Here is a 16138-nt window from a genome sequence, read left to right on the forward strand (position 1 = left end):
TTGTGTGTCTCAACGAACAACTTGTACAAACGATCCTCAGGCTATTTTGTTTTGCGCATATTTGCAAGGTCATCTTGCCTCCGTTTGTTGAAGTGGTATCACAGTGTAGGTCATCACTCTGATGAGACGTGGATCATAGCAACAGAGGTCTTTATGTGTGATAAACATGGAGCTAAGTTTTTTCTTACTATTCTTTTTCCTCTCCAATGATTTTTTTTTTTTGGGTAATAGTGCTCTTCATGTGTGTATCGAGTAGGTCTTGTATGTATTTTGCATTGAGTGTATGTGCAAAATTTGAACAGAGAAAATATTTAAAAATCGTGCAAGGTTTTTGTATGATGTCAAGATTTGGTGGGTGTAAACAAGCTAGAGAGAAATCTAAGCAATCAAATCCTATGTATTAATTAAGTATAGAGAAATGAAAGAAGATTATTTCTTATTTTTAATTGCAATACAGAGTAGTGATGAATTAATAATCCAAAAATAATTACAATGATAGGCTTGCTCATACCAATCTCAGACACCCATAGTTCATAAAATGCAGAGAGTATGTTTAACAACCAACGCAGACTTGCTTTACAAGGATCCACCCTCGTAGATTTGTAACGATAACACTCAAATTAGCATGCATGGTTGCCATAGATGGCAAGCCCTCAACTACAAGACAAACCACCTCCCAAACAAGTAAATATAGAGCTAGCACAACACTAACACAATATAGCATAGGATCACATCACATTATAGATCTCTACCTCAGCGTACCTAATAACATTTGTACGAAGAGAGGGAGCCCAAATGTTCCATCACCAATTGCACAGGGGCCATCCAAAACCAAAACAAGACCATAAATGTGATCATCAACATCACCCAACAACAACTGTCCACCTCAAAGTCAAGCCAAAGACGAGCACCCATCTATTCGCTTCATGATCAAAGAAGGAAGAAGATTTATCTTAACATAATTAGTTGATGTATTGATTTAAGGGTATGTAGCCATAGCTAGTTTGAGAACAAGAAGGAATATAAGAAGTGGAAAAAAAGAAACTTCTTTTCCCGCTCTCGTCATAGGAAACGGACCCAGAAGGCTACATAAGAGAAGAAGGATAAGAAGAATACTTGATGTTTTAACATTGTAGAAAATCGTCCCAATAAAGAACTTGGAGGAAGGAAAATTTAACGTAGTTGGATCAATCCCAAGGCGTAAAAGAGGTAGCTAATAGGTCTTGAACCCAAGGGCTTATGCTTCAAGGTGAGCAAGGATTCAATTTTTCTCACTCCCTGGCTGTGGGACACCCCAAGAGAATTCAAAGTCTCAAACAAAAATAAATAAATTTTAAAGAAGGATTGTATCCTATAGACGGAGCATCCCATTGTGTCAATAAGTGCAGCAACAAACGGCAGGGCGATAAAACAACATGTTGCACTAGAACAGAACAACAGATTGCATGAGCAACCTATGCCAACTAGGAGTGGCAGCAGCAGCAATAGAGTTACCAACTCCTTCAATCGTTGACTCGCGCTCGACGACATTAGAAAAAAAGAGGAGGGGCGACTCTACAAGCACCATTGGGTGGGCAAACAATCACATCCACAAATTTGGCACTTGTTAGCCCTCAAGGTTGATGTCACGTGCTTACAAAAGTAGAGCATCGTAAACCCGTGACTTTCTAGTGCACGACTAGCCCTTTTGGGTGCATCAAATCTAGACCACCAATGCACCACCAGGGCCTTCATGCATGTGCTTGAAGACATGCAAACAAGTTGATGACTATGTAGAATATAGGTCATCTCTAGTAGCATGCAATGGCCATGGCTACCCTCCCCACAACATGTGGCAACTCACCTTGCAACTTTGTTACTAGTGACAAAACTCAGTTGGAGAACACAAAATTTTCCATGTAGCTCCCTCTCTCTCTCTAGTGCAACCGTTTTTGACCTAGTAGACATTAGTTCAGTCTTTTGATCATAATTTCTTCATCCGAACTTTGATTCGGGTGATCTATAGCCTCAATCAAAGAGCACGATGGAAGGCTTTTGTGAAGCAGCATTTCTAAACTGAATAGGTTCGGGAAAGTTGACTCTCATCTCTTATTTTACATACAATGTCTTTCGGCACTCACAAGGTTTTTCCTTCTTCAACACGGTCCCCAACCATGGTAGAAAATGATTCAAAATCTCAGTGTGGAGATAGCAACACAACTACTCAACCAACGACATCGAAAACCATAATCATGGCATACTTGGTATCGTTTAAGAGATCGTGAACAAACAAGGTGAAGACTTACGGGCACTTGCAATGGAGAATGGCACACTAAGGGATCATTTGGTTGAGAACGAGGACCTCAAGAGGACACTTGAGATGCAAACAACACGTTTGATGCAACTTGAAAAGGAAGTTAAGGAGTGTAAATGCTCTCTTGTGGACGTGAATGCTTTGAAGGAGCGCATGAGCAAAGTGGAGCATGACCATGTATTGAAAGAGAAGAAATTTGACACCATAAGCAGGGATGTATGCGACATGGAAATTGTATGCACAAACAAGTCTTGGGCTGATGTATGTGGTACCAATGTGGTTCCTAATTCCTCCCTCATGCAAGCTATGGCTCAAACAACATTGTTATTTGTGAAATTCCCAAAGAGAAGCTAGAGAAACCTCCTTCTCTTGCCATTGATATTATACGTTTCTTCAAAAACCACTTTGGCATGTCCGGATAGAGTGCGTAAGGAAGGAGCTCCTCGCTTGGGAGAACAGCCAATTGTATGCACCATGCCCAATGAGTCCAAACAAAATATTACCTTTGATAATAGTTGGATTTATTTGAGTGATACAAAAAGAAATTTATGTGAAGATCGCATTATTAAGCAACAAAATATGTGTCGTAAGGCATATGAGGAGAGGAATAAGAAAAACAAGGAGATCTCTCATGAGAAAAATGTGTCCAAGGAGGAGGCAAATCCCTTAAGCAAATAGGAATGTGCAACCTATGAGGCCGAGTTACAATTGAAAGTATGCTTTCGGAATTGCAATGGATACCCATGGAATGCGGAGGTTGGCATAGATGAACTAACAAGCAAAGATGGTGTTGTACTTCTTGTTGTACTTGGGAGCATGATACACAAAGGATTAAGAGGAAGAGGAATTTCAAAAATCTTGCAAGCATTATTGGGGTTAAACAAGGATTCCATTGTCACAAACTCTCTTTGGTCTATGCATCGATCAATTGGAACAAATGGTACTTGACTTTATGCAAGAAGAAGGCATTGAAGAGGTCACTATTTGCAATGCGGTAATCATGCTTTTGATATATGCAGATGATGTAGTGCTTTTAGCACACACTTTAGAGGATGCACAAAAGCTTATGGTTGTCCTTTAGAACTTTTGATTGCATAGTAGACACATTGTGAATGAATCCAACAGAAAGGTTATGCTTGTAAAAACCAACCATAAGGAGAAGCCATGCACTATTTACAACAATGAACACTTTAAGTTGTTGAGAGCTTTAAGTACTTTGGCCTTGAGAACCGGCAAATCAAGAGTAGCATGAATGTGCTATGTGTCATTTGGAATCCAAAAAGAGAGCGTACTATGCATTTGAGTACATGTGTAATGTAGAAAACATCAAGTGTTGGGTGTTCAAGAAGTACCTTTTGGACACATTGGTGACACCGATTCTTCTTTATGGAGTTGAAGTGTGGAGAGGGAGCATCTCAAATTCTACTTGGAAAGAGTTTGAGAATGTCCAAAAGCCGTTTCTTACAAATTTTATCCAAGTTAAGACACATATGCTCCTACTTCTTGAGTCAGGATCTTTCCCAATTGAGGTTATGGGCATGAAAAGGGTTGTGGAGTACATCAATAAGATGCGACAAAACCCCTCACATTGACTTCCTACAATTGCATGGGAAGCAAGCAAGAAAGTTCAAAAGATGCATAAAAGAAAGATCTTGAGCAAGGGATGGATGCAAGACATAAAGAAGTGGTTTGGGAGATGGGATGCATTACACTTGCTAGATGATGCCTCAATAGACTCCCAAGTGAATGAAGCTTTTCTACAACACCAATGTTTTATGGATTGGGAGGAATCCAGTGGGTCTCTCTTCATACATTACACCACCCATATTTCCTCAAACTACAAAGCAATGTTCTTTACTGAAAGAGGAAATTGTACTCACCCTTACATGCTTGAGCCTATCCCCTTGTCAATGATATGCACTATCGCAACCATTTGGCTTAGCTCCCACTCCCTTCAATGCAAAACATGGTGTTGGGGCAATGGAGAAGATTCAAATTGATTATGCACATTATGCTCACTACAAGTTCGTGAGTCTGTGTACCACACTCTACTAAAGTGCTCAGATTTGGTCGCATCCGAACCTGCTTCCCTCACATTTTTAGCCACAACTTAGACCTACACACTTTCCTCTCCCAGCCACAGTGTGGGCTTTCCATTGTGACTCTCATCACCACAATTTTGGAGCATTGAGAATCATTCATCAGCCGCACACATACTACATCACATGTATATTTGGTCCCATCGGTCATATTTGACCTTTGAGAACAATAATAAAATATCTCTTCTCTCTCCCCCCCCCCCTCTCTCTCTCTCATAGCATAGATAGAATTTGGTGTTTTACTCATATAAATAACATTCACATAAAACATAAGCATATTCTAAGCCTTAAAAAAAACCCAATGGTCATGGTTTTGTTTATATCATGCATAGCCTCTAACCATAGATTGCCTCCTTATTTAGAATCCCTCTAAATATAGTGTGACACATCCAATTAGGCATCTACTGCTACATAGCAAGGCCACCAAGCGACCATCAAGAACATTGACTTGTTTCATTTCAAGAAAGTCTGCCCTGCTCTACCGACAAAGGCAGCCCCATATGACAAGAGCAATAATGTGGCATGTCCTCCTCCATGCATAAACCAAGGACTCCACTTTCGAACTATAAAAGATGCAATAGTATTTCTTTTGTGCAATGATATAGCTCTTCCTCATGAGCAAAGATTGTTGCTTTTTATTGCAAATATTCTTATTTTCCCTCACTTGCTAGGCCCCATGTGCTTTACCCTCTCTTTCCTCCACCCACACATCTATTCTCTCTCTATTTGTATGTCATAGTTGTTCAAATGTCACCTTACCCTACCACCTATTCCCTCCACCCCACCCCCCCATGCATGCATGTGCCACTACACCTTCCAAAGCCCACTTTCAATGCCAATAGCACCATACGATACATAGAAGCCACCAACCAGTACTATAAAGTTCATGGGCGTGTGCGGTAGTGAGTTGACTTGAAAAGATTTGAGATCTTGGCACCATCCATGAACCATCAGACTCGAGGCTCATAATTTTTTTTTTGCCACTAACGTTATTTTTCTTAGCAGTTTATTTTTTTCTCACGATAGGAGATAGGTCCCCACAACTTGGGGAAAATCAAATAACTAAAGTAGAACATAAATGTGATGTTTGAACCTTCGAGTTGAATTTAGCTACTCTTCAAACATCACCAAGAGGATTATTGAGGTCAAGAGCATTTTCAATCATCAAAAAAGATTGTTTAATCAAGAGACTCTTTACTCATTGTCGAGAAGCTTGTATAGTTAGTGTATAGTAGCTTCATTCCTGAGTGAGTGATAACAGGATCATCATCATCATCGTCGTAAGCAAGTGTCGTAAACATAGAGATGGGATGTGGTCATTATAAGTGTCAATGAGGGTTGCAATGTCAGTGACAGACAACTATCATCCAAGTCACCGCACCTAGTTACTTCAAAGTTTCATGAAATCTCGAATATAAATGGTTTTTAATTAAATTGAAACCATTAGGAGATATACATTGTTATTAGAGTCCCCAAAGATGACACTTTTATCATATAACGATAATTTTAACATCTGATTATTAATATTCCATGTGCCTCCCCTGACATAAACTTCCTCCCCCCCTCTCTCGTTATCCCCAACAAAAATACCCCCCCCCCCCCCCCCCCAGAAAATGAACCAACAAAAAAAAAAAGCTTTGCCCCCATACACAATTCCTTTTAATGATTTTCCAAGAGAAAATTTTGAGAATTTGAGCTAGTTTTCCTATTTTTTACACTATTTCTCTTAAAACCTAGGCGGAATCTTTTCTTGTCCTCTTCCACTCAACATTTTTTTTTCAAAAAAAAAATCAAAAGTGATATGATCGTAAGCTAAGATATACTTTTCTCGAACACTAATACTAAGAGTCTCAAGGGCAAGGAACATGCTTATAGGCAGCCCCCTTCGCCAAGCTCCTTTGCCAATTTCCCATTGGGCATGTCCATCCCTTGGCATCACATTACTCCTGTCATTAAATATATAATATCTAACTATGGGATAATAAACGGGAACAAGGGTTAGAATATAGACATGTGCTTACGGATCTATCTCAACACGGGGGCAATGGTAAAGGGGCCCAAATGAGAGATGGTCTGTCAAGCGCAAGGTTAAGTAATGGAGCTTAAAAGACCTTAAGGTTAGCTTCATTAAAGACTTCCAATGGTTAGTGTTAAAAGTCCTTTGACCTTAAGCAAGCTAGGGCTCAGCTTGAGGTGGGAACCCGACCTAAACTTGTCTTTGACCTTAGGCAAAGCTAGGGTTGAGCTTGAGGTGTGAAATCCACCTAAGGTGCTTGTCATGCTTGATGACTAAGGTACTTGAGGTACTTGTCATACTTAATGAGATAGTTGCTTGAGAAGCTTCCTATGCATGGGAGGTAAGATGCTTGAGTCAAAAAGAGACCCTACATTCTTAATGAGGAAGTTGCTTGAGAAGCTTCCTATGCATGGGGAGTAAGATGCTTGAGTCAAAAAGAGACCCTAAACACTTAATGAGGAAGTTGCTTGAGAAGCTTCCTATGCATAAAAGTCCCAAAGTTAGGGGGATCTTTGACCTAACGTTCCACTGACCCAAGGGGCACCCCTTGTCTAAAAGAGCACATGGAACACATGTCAGACTCTCACTAAGCTTAACCACATAGTGTGCTTGAATGCTATTGGTTGGGCTAAAGAGGGGTCCAACGAGCTTCTACTTCCATCCAACAAATATCTAGATATTTCCAAGCTCTCTCTCTCTCTAAGGGGTAAGGAGGACACTTGTCAAAATACTACCCATGTACTTGATTGCATGCTGCATGTGATTGGCTAAGGAGAGAGGGGTCCAATGAGCTTGCAGCATGTAGAAAAGTCACCACTCGCCGAAAGCAAGGAGGGGGGTTCTAGGGGGATATACTCCACATACACACTCATTTGCAAGGGTATTCTCACTTGGTGAAAGTTGAGGAACACCACCTCCTTCTCCAAGATTGTGAGAAGTGAGAGCCTACGTCAACACTCTTGGCTATGGAATGCAAATCCAACCAAGAGCCATGCTTCAATGCTTAAGCTTGCCATCTTCTCCATCTCCATTACTATGCTATTATGTATGCTAAGCAAGAAGAGTAATGATAAGTGAGGAACTATTTCTTTCTCCTATGGAATGTTTCTTCTTCCTCTTCCCTACCCTCATTCCCCGCTAGCTCTCTCCACCTTAGAAGGTGTTTGAGGCCTTGGGACTGAGGCTTGGGATAGTTAATGCTTTCTACAAGCTTATGTTATGCTTGTGATCCATGAAGCTTTCCATCTTCATTGCATCACGTAGGTCACAAGGAACACAAAGATTGTATTGTACCAAGTCTCTCTTGATGGGAGAAACTATAATACAAATGCCTATTGGAGGGGGGACCGGCTCCATATGAATCCGGTCCTCAACTATTGTCATGTTCTCTAAATTCTCTCTCTTGCAAAAGTATTGTTCATGCCAAGTTAACTAAGTACCATGTTTATGTTGCTACCATCAATTAAGTTCACCTGCTATGCTCACAAAGTAATCTCTCAAAAATGCTTCACCTAATTTCCTAATTCCGCTACTCTCAAAGTTCATAGGCCATTTACATTACATTGGGATCAGAGCATTTGGTTTCTTTTCTTGCTTAAGAAGAGAGGTACTTAAGTAGCCTATAAATGGTTGTTTTTGTTAATTATATTAGGGTAAGTGGGTCTGGGATCTATTATCGGTTTTGTTGAGCTCACTATGTGGGATATGGTGCACACTTCGGGAGCTTTGGTCTTAATAATGGAGTCTTTTTAGAGTTTCCTACGGATTTACCATTATTGAGCCATAAGAAGTCCAAAAGGAGCTATCCCTCGACAACTTTGCTATGTTAGACTCACTCCACTACTCTCTATAAATAACCAATTTGAGCCGTGGGTGTAGATACTTAAGTGCCTATTTTCAAAGGCTAAGAGGAGTAGCAAATAAGGTTTTGAATTGCCAAAGCATACACCAAGTAAACATATAAGTTTAATTAACATGGCTGACAATAACCAAGAGAGTAGAATGAACAGTGATAACTTTGATTTTGCACATGAAGGTGCCAATGATGATGCCCCCATGTTTGTTAATTATCTTGTCACTAGGTTGCAACAAGCTATGGGCAACCCCACTTTGCAAGCTGAAGTTGACAACTTCGTGCTTATGGGATTTTCTTTCCTCTCAAGAGGAGAGAGAGCTTACGAGGCCTCTTGAAGAGACCCCCAAAAGAAGACTCTCTCCCATACGAGAGGAGGAATCCAAAGATCAAGAAAGCAATGAATCCCTAAATTCCTCCGAATATGTGGCTCCACGAAGAAGGCAGGCTAAAAGATCGCCAACTCCTCCCAAGAGGAAATGGTTAACCCATAGTCCTTCTCCTCATCACTCCAAAAGGGAAGAGAGGAAACCAAGGAAGAAAAGTGCATAAAAGAGGTCACCCTCTTCTCCTTATTCTTCACCTTCCTCCTTACCTTGCATAGCGAAGGTCACAAAAGCTCAAGAAGCTCAAAGAGGGAGGAAAGAGTATCTCTTTTCTCACCTATGATGGCTTTTTGGTGCTACCAACAAAGTATTGGTCTTCATCCAACAATTTGATGCGGCCTTTGGAGACGAGGGCTTCAAGGAGTCCTCCAAGCTACACCATGTAGCTATGCACTTCCAAAAATCGGCTCGTCAATGGTGGGTTAGCCTTCGTGGCAATGGCGAAGCCCCAAAGACATGGAAAACTCTACGAGTTTTCATCATGAAGCAATTCCTTGCAAGCCATGCAAAGGACAAAGTGCTCACCGAATGGCGGAGTTTAAGGCTTCTCTCTCATGAGTCTATCCACAAATATGTGGACAAGTTTTGGGATTTACATCTCAAGGCTACTGTGTTTCAAAAGATAGACTTTGCTGAGCAAAAACAACAATTCTGTGTAAGATTACCTGAAGAGATGGCCGAGTATGTCAAATCTCAACGGCCTGACTCTATCAGCAAAGTAATCCACCATACCATGGTTGCTTCACGGGTTCTACTCTCAACTTCATATCAATGGAGTTGGCCACCAAGTTGGGCATTCAAGCTTTTGAGATGGGAGATGCTATAACTACCGATGCTGCTTTCAAGGGACATCAAGCCTCCGTTACTCCCTTGATTGGGAAGTTGAGGCTTCATGTCCAAAGCTATGGCGACAAAGAAGACTTCTTTATCTCTCCTCTCCAACATGAGGATGCTATCCTAGGGATACCATGGTTCAACCGCATGGCTGCCAGCATGAAGTTCCCTGAAAGGAGAATCTACTTCACCTATAGGGGAAAGAATATGTATATAGATGCTAATGAGTCTGGTCGTACTATACCACTTGTAAATCCTCTCGCCCTTGATAAATCAATGAAAAGCTTAGTTTCTACGTACATGATTTTTGTCAAAGAATCCCTAAAAGGTCCTAATGTTTCATCAAAGGTGAATGGTAGGAGTCAAGAAGAGTTAGACTTGTCTAACTTTCTAAAAGGATTCCAAGATGTGTTCATTGATGATATCCCTATGGACTTACCTCCAAATCGAGGGGATGATGACCATCGAATTGAGCTTCTATCAGGAAACTCACCGCCTAACAAACCTCCCTATCAAGTTTCACAAGCTCAACAAGAGGAGATCATGAGGCAAGTACAAGAATTGGTAGACAAAGAAATGGTGAGGCCTAGCTCCTCTCCCTTTTGCTCTCCAGTTCTTTGAGAAAGAAAGGTGGTACATACCGCATGTGTGTGGATTATCACGCACTAAACCATATCACTATCAAAAACAGATTTCCCGTACCTCGGGTAGAAGATCTGTTTGATAAGCTACAAGGCTTTACCTACTTCAGTAGGATTGACCTTAAAATTGGCTACCATCAAATAAGGATAGTGAGTGAAGATATCATAAAGACCGCATTTCGTACAATGTTTGGCCTTTATGAATATCTAGTCATGCCTTTTGGCTTGACTAATGCACCAGCTACATTCAATCAGTTAATGGATAAATTTTTTAGACCCTACCGCAAATTCACTGGAGTGTTCTTTGATTATATCATCATCTGATCCAATTCCTTGGAGGAACACAAGAAACATCTCCAAGTGATTTTTCAAGCATTAAGGGAGAATAAGCTTTTTCTTGATCAAAAGAAAAGCGAATTTTTCCTTCAAGAGATTCAATACTTAGGTCATAGTATCTCTCGAGATGATATACGTATGGATCCATCAAAGTTGGAGGTAATAAAAGCATGGCCTAATTGTAGGAATCTACATGAGCTAAGAAGCTTTATTGGTATGTGTGCATACTATAGATGCTTCATAGCAAAATTCTCTCAAATAGCAGGACCCTTAAATGACTTAACAAAGAAAAACGCTAAGTATTCATGGACTGCTAAGGAGCAAAGTGCTTTTGACAAGCTCAAAGAGAAGCTTATCTCCCAACCAATCCTTATGCTTCCGGATCTCTCAAAGCCATTTGAGGTCCAATGTGATGCTTGTGCTGATTGCCTTGGAGCAATCTTGCTTCAAGAAGGAGTTGCCATAGCATATGAGAGCCGAAGGCTCAACACGAATGAACGGGTCTTAGGCATTTACGAGAAAGAGCTGTTAGCTGTTCTACATGCCCTAGACACATGGAAGCACTATCTATTGGGGACTCCATTCATCTTACAAACAGACCATCAAAGTCTCAAGTACTTCATGATGCAAACAAAGCTTTCCGACAAACAAATGAGGTGGGCAAATTTTCTTTCACAATTTAATTTCCACATTGCTCACATTGTTGGTAAGCACAATCAAGTGGCTGATGCACTTTCACAACGACCAAAAGCTAATGCTGTGTCAATAGCAACTCACAATGATCTATCTTCTATGATAGATGAGTATGCTATTGACCCTGATTTTAAGGAAATAATGTCAGCCCTTGCTTTGGGGAAGAAAGAGGAATCATTCACCTTGAAGGATGGTTATCTTCTCCATGGCAATAGGCTATGTGTTACCCACTCCCTTCGTGAGAAAGTCATGTATGAATCCCATGCTCCTTCCTATGTGGGGCTTAGAGGCATTCAACCTACTCTTCGAGGAGTAGAGACGTACTTTTATTGGCCTACCATGAAAGTGGACATACAAGAGTATGTTTCAAAATGTGTAGTATGCCAAAAGACCAAGCATGATAGAGGGAAGAAACCTCGATTACTCCAGTCATTGCCAATTCCTAATTCACCATGGGAGAGTATATTCATGGATTTTATCTTTGGATTACCAAACTCTATCCATGGGAATATGGGAATATGGACAATAGTCTACAGGTTTAGCAAGCAAGCACACTTTATCCCTGTCAAGAAGACTATTAAGGCACACCAAATGGCAACTCTCTTCATATCACAGATTTTCAAACACCATGGATTGCCAACATCCATCGTGTCAGATAGAGATCCTAGAATGACTTGTAATTTTTGGAAAGTTCTCTTCAAAAATCTAGGTACAAGATTGAATTTCTCTTCGGCCTATCACCCACAAACGGATGGCCAAAGTGAGATAGCCAATCTTAAGATTCTTGATCTACTAAAGACCTATGTTACAGAAGTAGATTCACGCTCACAATGGGAAAAGTACTTACCTCTTGTAGAGTATGCGTATAATAATACTATCCATACTTCTACGGGAAAAGCACCTTCTGAAATCGTAGAGGGAAGACCTAAAAGTCCCTTGCTACTTAAAGTACATGGGAAGATCTTCCCTACCGATGAGTATAGCCGTGACCTGCAATCATTTTTTCAAAAGATTAAGGAGGCTATATCCATCTCCCAACTAAGGCAAAAAGATGCTGCTGACAAGTATAGAAGGGCCTTAACGTTCAAAGAAAATGATTGGGTCTTCCTTAAGTTTCCTAAGGTTCGATTGAGGCAAACGACGGGCAAAAATCCTACGGGACATCAAAAGTATTATGCTAAACTAGCAAAAAGAAACTATGGTCCTTTTCAAATTCCGAAGCCAATCAATGAGGTGGCTTATCAACTCAAGTTGCCTAACCATTGGCTCATACACAATGCTTTCCATGTGAGCCTACTCAAGCCCTACAAAGGATAGCCTCCAAATGAACCTATTATTGAAGACCCTCCCGAAATCGAAGATCAAGAAGAGGTACTACAACCCAAAGCTATCCTTCGGCATGAAGACAAGGCACTACGACATGGTAAGATTATCCGACGGTATCTTATTAAGTTCAAAAATTATCCTTTTGAAGATGCTAGATGGATGAAAGGAATCCAGCTTAAGGATAGTATGAACCTTGTCAACGCTTACAATGCTACATGAGAGTAAGCAAATGTACATGTTTCTTTTAATGATCAATATTTTGTCTTATAAGACTAATTATCTCTTTACTGTGCACAAATTTAAGTAATATGCATACTAAGAATCATGTTTGGGATGACGACGTCTCTCAAACACCATGTAGAATTTGTCACTCTACTTGGGAAGATGAAATGGACTAAAGAGAGACATGCTTGCGGTAGCTTTATCTCCCAAGCACCAAATGGATTAGTCATCCATCTTGGAATGATGTCATAGGGTAAAAAGGGATCCTCTACCCGCTAAGACAAATTGACTAATGACTATGACTTTATCTCTTTTACCTCATTGTCGAGGACGACTATGATTTCAAGAGAGAGGTAATGTCAGTAGATATCTAATATCTAACCAACCCAAATGATTTTCTCATATGAAACTAATCATTTAATATGGGATGATAAACGGGAACAAGGGTTAGAATACAGACATGTGCTTACGAATCTATCTCAACACAGGGCCAATGGTAAAGGAGCCCAAATGAGAGATGGTTTGTCAAAGAGCAAGGTTAACTAATGGAGCTTAAAGACCTTAGGGTTAGCTTCATTGAGGCTTTATTAAAGAACTCCAATGGTTAGTGTTAAAAGTCCTGTGACTTTAAGCAAGCTAGGGCTGAGTTTGAGGTGCGAACCTAACTAAACTTGTCTTTGACCTTAAGCAAGCTAGGGTTGTGCTTGAGGTGGGAACCCGACCTAAACTTGCCTTTGACCTTAGGCAAGCTAGGGCTGAGCTTGAGGTGGGAACTCCACCTAAGATGCTTGTCATGCTTGATGACTAAGGTACTTGAGGTACTTGTCATACTTAATGAGGAAGTAGCTTGAGAAGCTTCCTATGCATGGGGGGTAAGATGCTTGAGTCAAAAAGAGAACCTACACTCTTAATGAGGAAGTTGCTTGAGAAGCTTCCTATGCATGGGGAGGTAAGATGCTTGAATCAAAAAGAGACCTTACACACTTAATGAGGAAGTTGCTTGAGAAGCTTCCTATGCATAAAAGTCCCAAAGTTAGGGGAATCTTTGACCTAACCTTCCACTCACCCAAGGGGCACCCCTTGTCTAAAAGAGCACATGGGACACATGTCAGACTCTCACTAAGCTTAACCACATGGTGTGCTTGAATGCTATTGGTTGGTCTAAAGAGGGGTCCAATGAGCTTCTACTTCCATCCAACAAATATCTAGATATTTTCAAGCTCTCTCTCTTTAAGGGGTAAGGAGGACACTTGTCAAAAGACTACCCATGTACTTGACTGCATGCTGCATGTGAGTGGCTAGGGGGAGAGGGGTCCAATGAGCTTGCACCATGTAGAAAAGTCACCACTCGCCCAAAGCAAGGAGGGGGGGGGGGGGGGGGGGGGGGGGGGGTGCTAGGGGGATATACTTCACACACACACACACACGCTCATTTGCAAGGGCATTCTCACTTGGTGAAAGTTGAGGAACACCACCTCCTTCTCCAAGCTTGTGAGAAGTGAAAGCCTACATCAACACTTTTGGCTATGGAATGAAAATCCAACCAAGAGCCATGCTTCAATGCTTAAGCTTGCCATCTTCTCCATCTCCATTACTATGCTATTATGTATGCTAAGCAAGAAGAGTAATGATAAGTGACGAACTATTTCTTTCTCCTACGGAATGTTTCTTCTTCCTCTTCCCTACCCTCATTCCCCGCTAGCTCTCGCCACATTTGAAGGTGTTTGAGGCCTTGGGATTGAGGCTTGGGATAGTTAATGCTTTCTACAAGTTTATGTTATGCTTGTGATGCATGAAGCTTTCCATCTTCATTGCATCACGTAGGTCACAAGGAACACAAAGATTGTATTGTACCAAGTCTCTCTTGATGGGAGAAACTATAATACAAATGCCTATTGGAGGGGGGACCGGCTCCATATGAATCCGGTCCTCAACTATTGTCATGTTCTCTAAATTCTCTCTCTTGCAAAAGTATTGTTCATGCCAAGTTAACTAAGTACCATGTTTATATTGCTACCATCAATTAAGTTCACATGCTATGCTCACAAAGTAATCTCTAAAAAATGCTTCACCTAATTTCCTAATTCTGCTACTCTCAAAGTTCATAGGCCATTTACATTACAACTCCCCCCTTGGAGAAGCGTTTCCATCCTCAAAAACAAAAGAAGGGAATTTCTTCTTAAGAACGCATGTTTCCCAAGTGGCACCTTCTTCAGGTCTATCTTTCCACTTAACTAATCAACGCACATGATGATGAGGAGTATGTAAATAATGATAGAATGCATTTTGGTCCGTATAGATAGGTGGGAGGTTCAATGAAATGGACCAAATCTAGTGATCAATTACATTGTCATCTCTATGTAAGTGTTTATATAAACGACTAACCTGAAAAACCAAGTGAATGCGAGAGTGCATGTAAAGGAGTTTGTAGGCCATATCTCCAACTCGTGTGAGTATTTTGAATGGGCCACAATATCTAGGAGATAAATTAGGCGTAGGACCAATTTTCAAAGTTTTGAATACTCGGAAACACGCAAAAATACCTTTTCACCTTCCATGAAAGTTTTTTGCCAACGTTTCTCAGCAACATACTTCTTATATCTATCACATGCTTGTCAAACGTTTTGACGAACAATTTTCAACATATCCATATGCTTTTGGATAAATTCCTTGACTTGTTGAATTTTCTCAGTAGCCAATCGCACCATAACTGGTGATCTAGGTTGAAAACGGTACATAATCATGAAGGGACTAAACCTAGTAGTAACATGCTTTGTACTATTATTAGCAAATTCCAAAATAGGGAGATAAACTTCCCAATTAGATTGCTTCATGATAATTTACACTCATAAAATATCCTCTAGCACGTGATTAAATCATTAGTATGGTCTTTGGATGATCTGAGTACAACCCTCTAGAAGTGACTGTTAAACTTGGAATCACAATCACTCATAATATTGCTAGGCAATCCATATAATCTATACAAATTGTCAATAGCTTGCTAACTCTCGAGTTTTAATGGTGGACTTGATTGTTTAGTCAACCTATCTACAATCATGCATACTGAATCATTACCTTGTACGTTGGTTGGTACACCCACAATAAAACCCATAGAAATACTTTCCCATTCACCATTGGATCAAATCTCCAAAAGATGTAAGAGACCTCTTACCTTTAGGTGCTCTGCTTTATCAATTTGACATTTTTGGCAATGCAAGACGTAGTCTTGAACATATCCATGTAATCTTGGCTAGTAAAGTTGTCATCGTATGAGTGCACGAGTCTTCTTTTATACTTGGGTGCCCTCCACTAGAGATGTCATGACATTCATAAAGAATTTGGCGCTTAATGTCTACATCCATTGGTACACAAACTCTCTCCTTGTGGCATAGGCATCCATCATCTATGGAAAAAAACTCCCATCTAGTCAGTTCATGTC

This window comes from Adiantum capillus-veneris, chromosome 17 (genome assembly GCF_014529385.1).
Source record: "Adiantum capillus-veneris isolate H3 chromosome 17, ASM1452938v2, whole genome shotgun sequence".
NCBI classification, from domain to species: Eukaryota; Viridiplantae; Streptophyta; class Polypodiopsida; order Polypodiales; family Pteridaceae; genus Adiantum; species Adiantum capillus-veneris.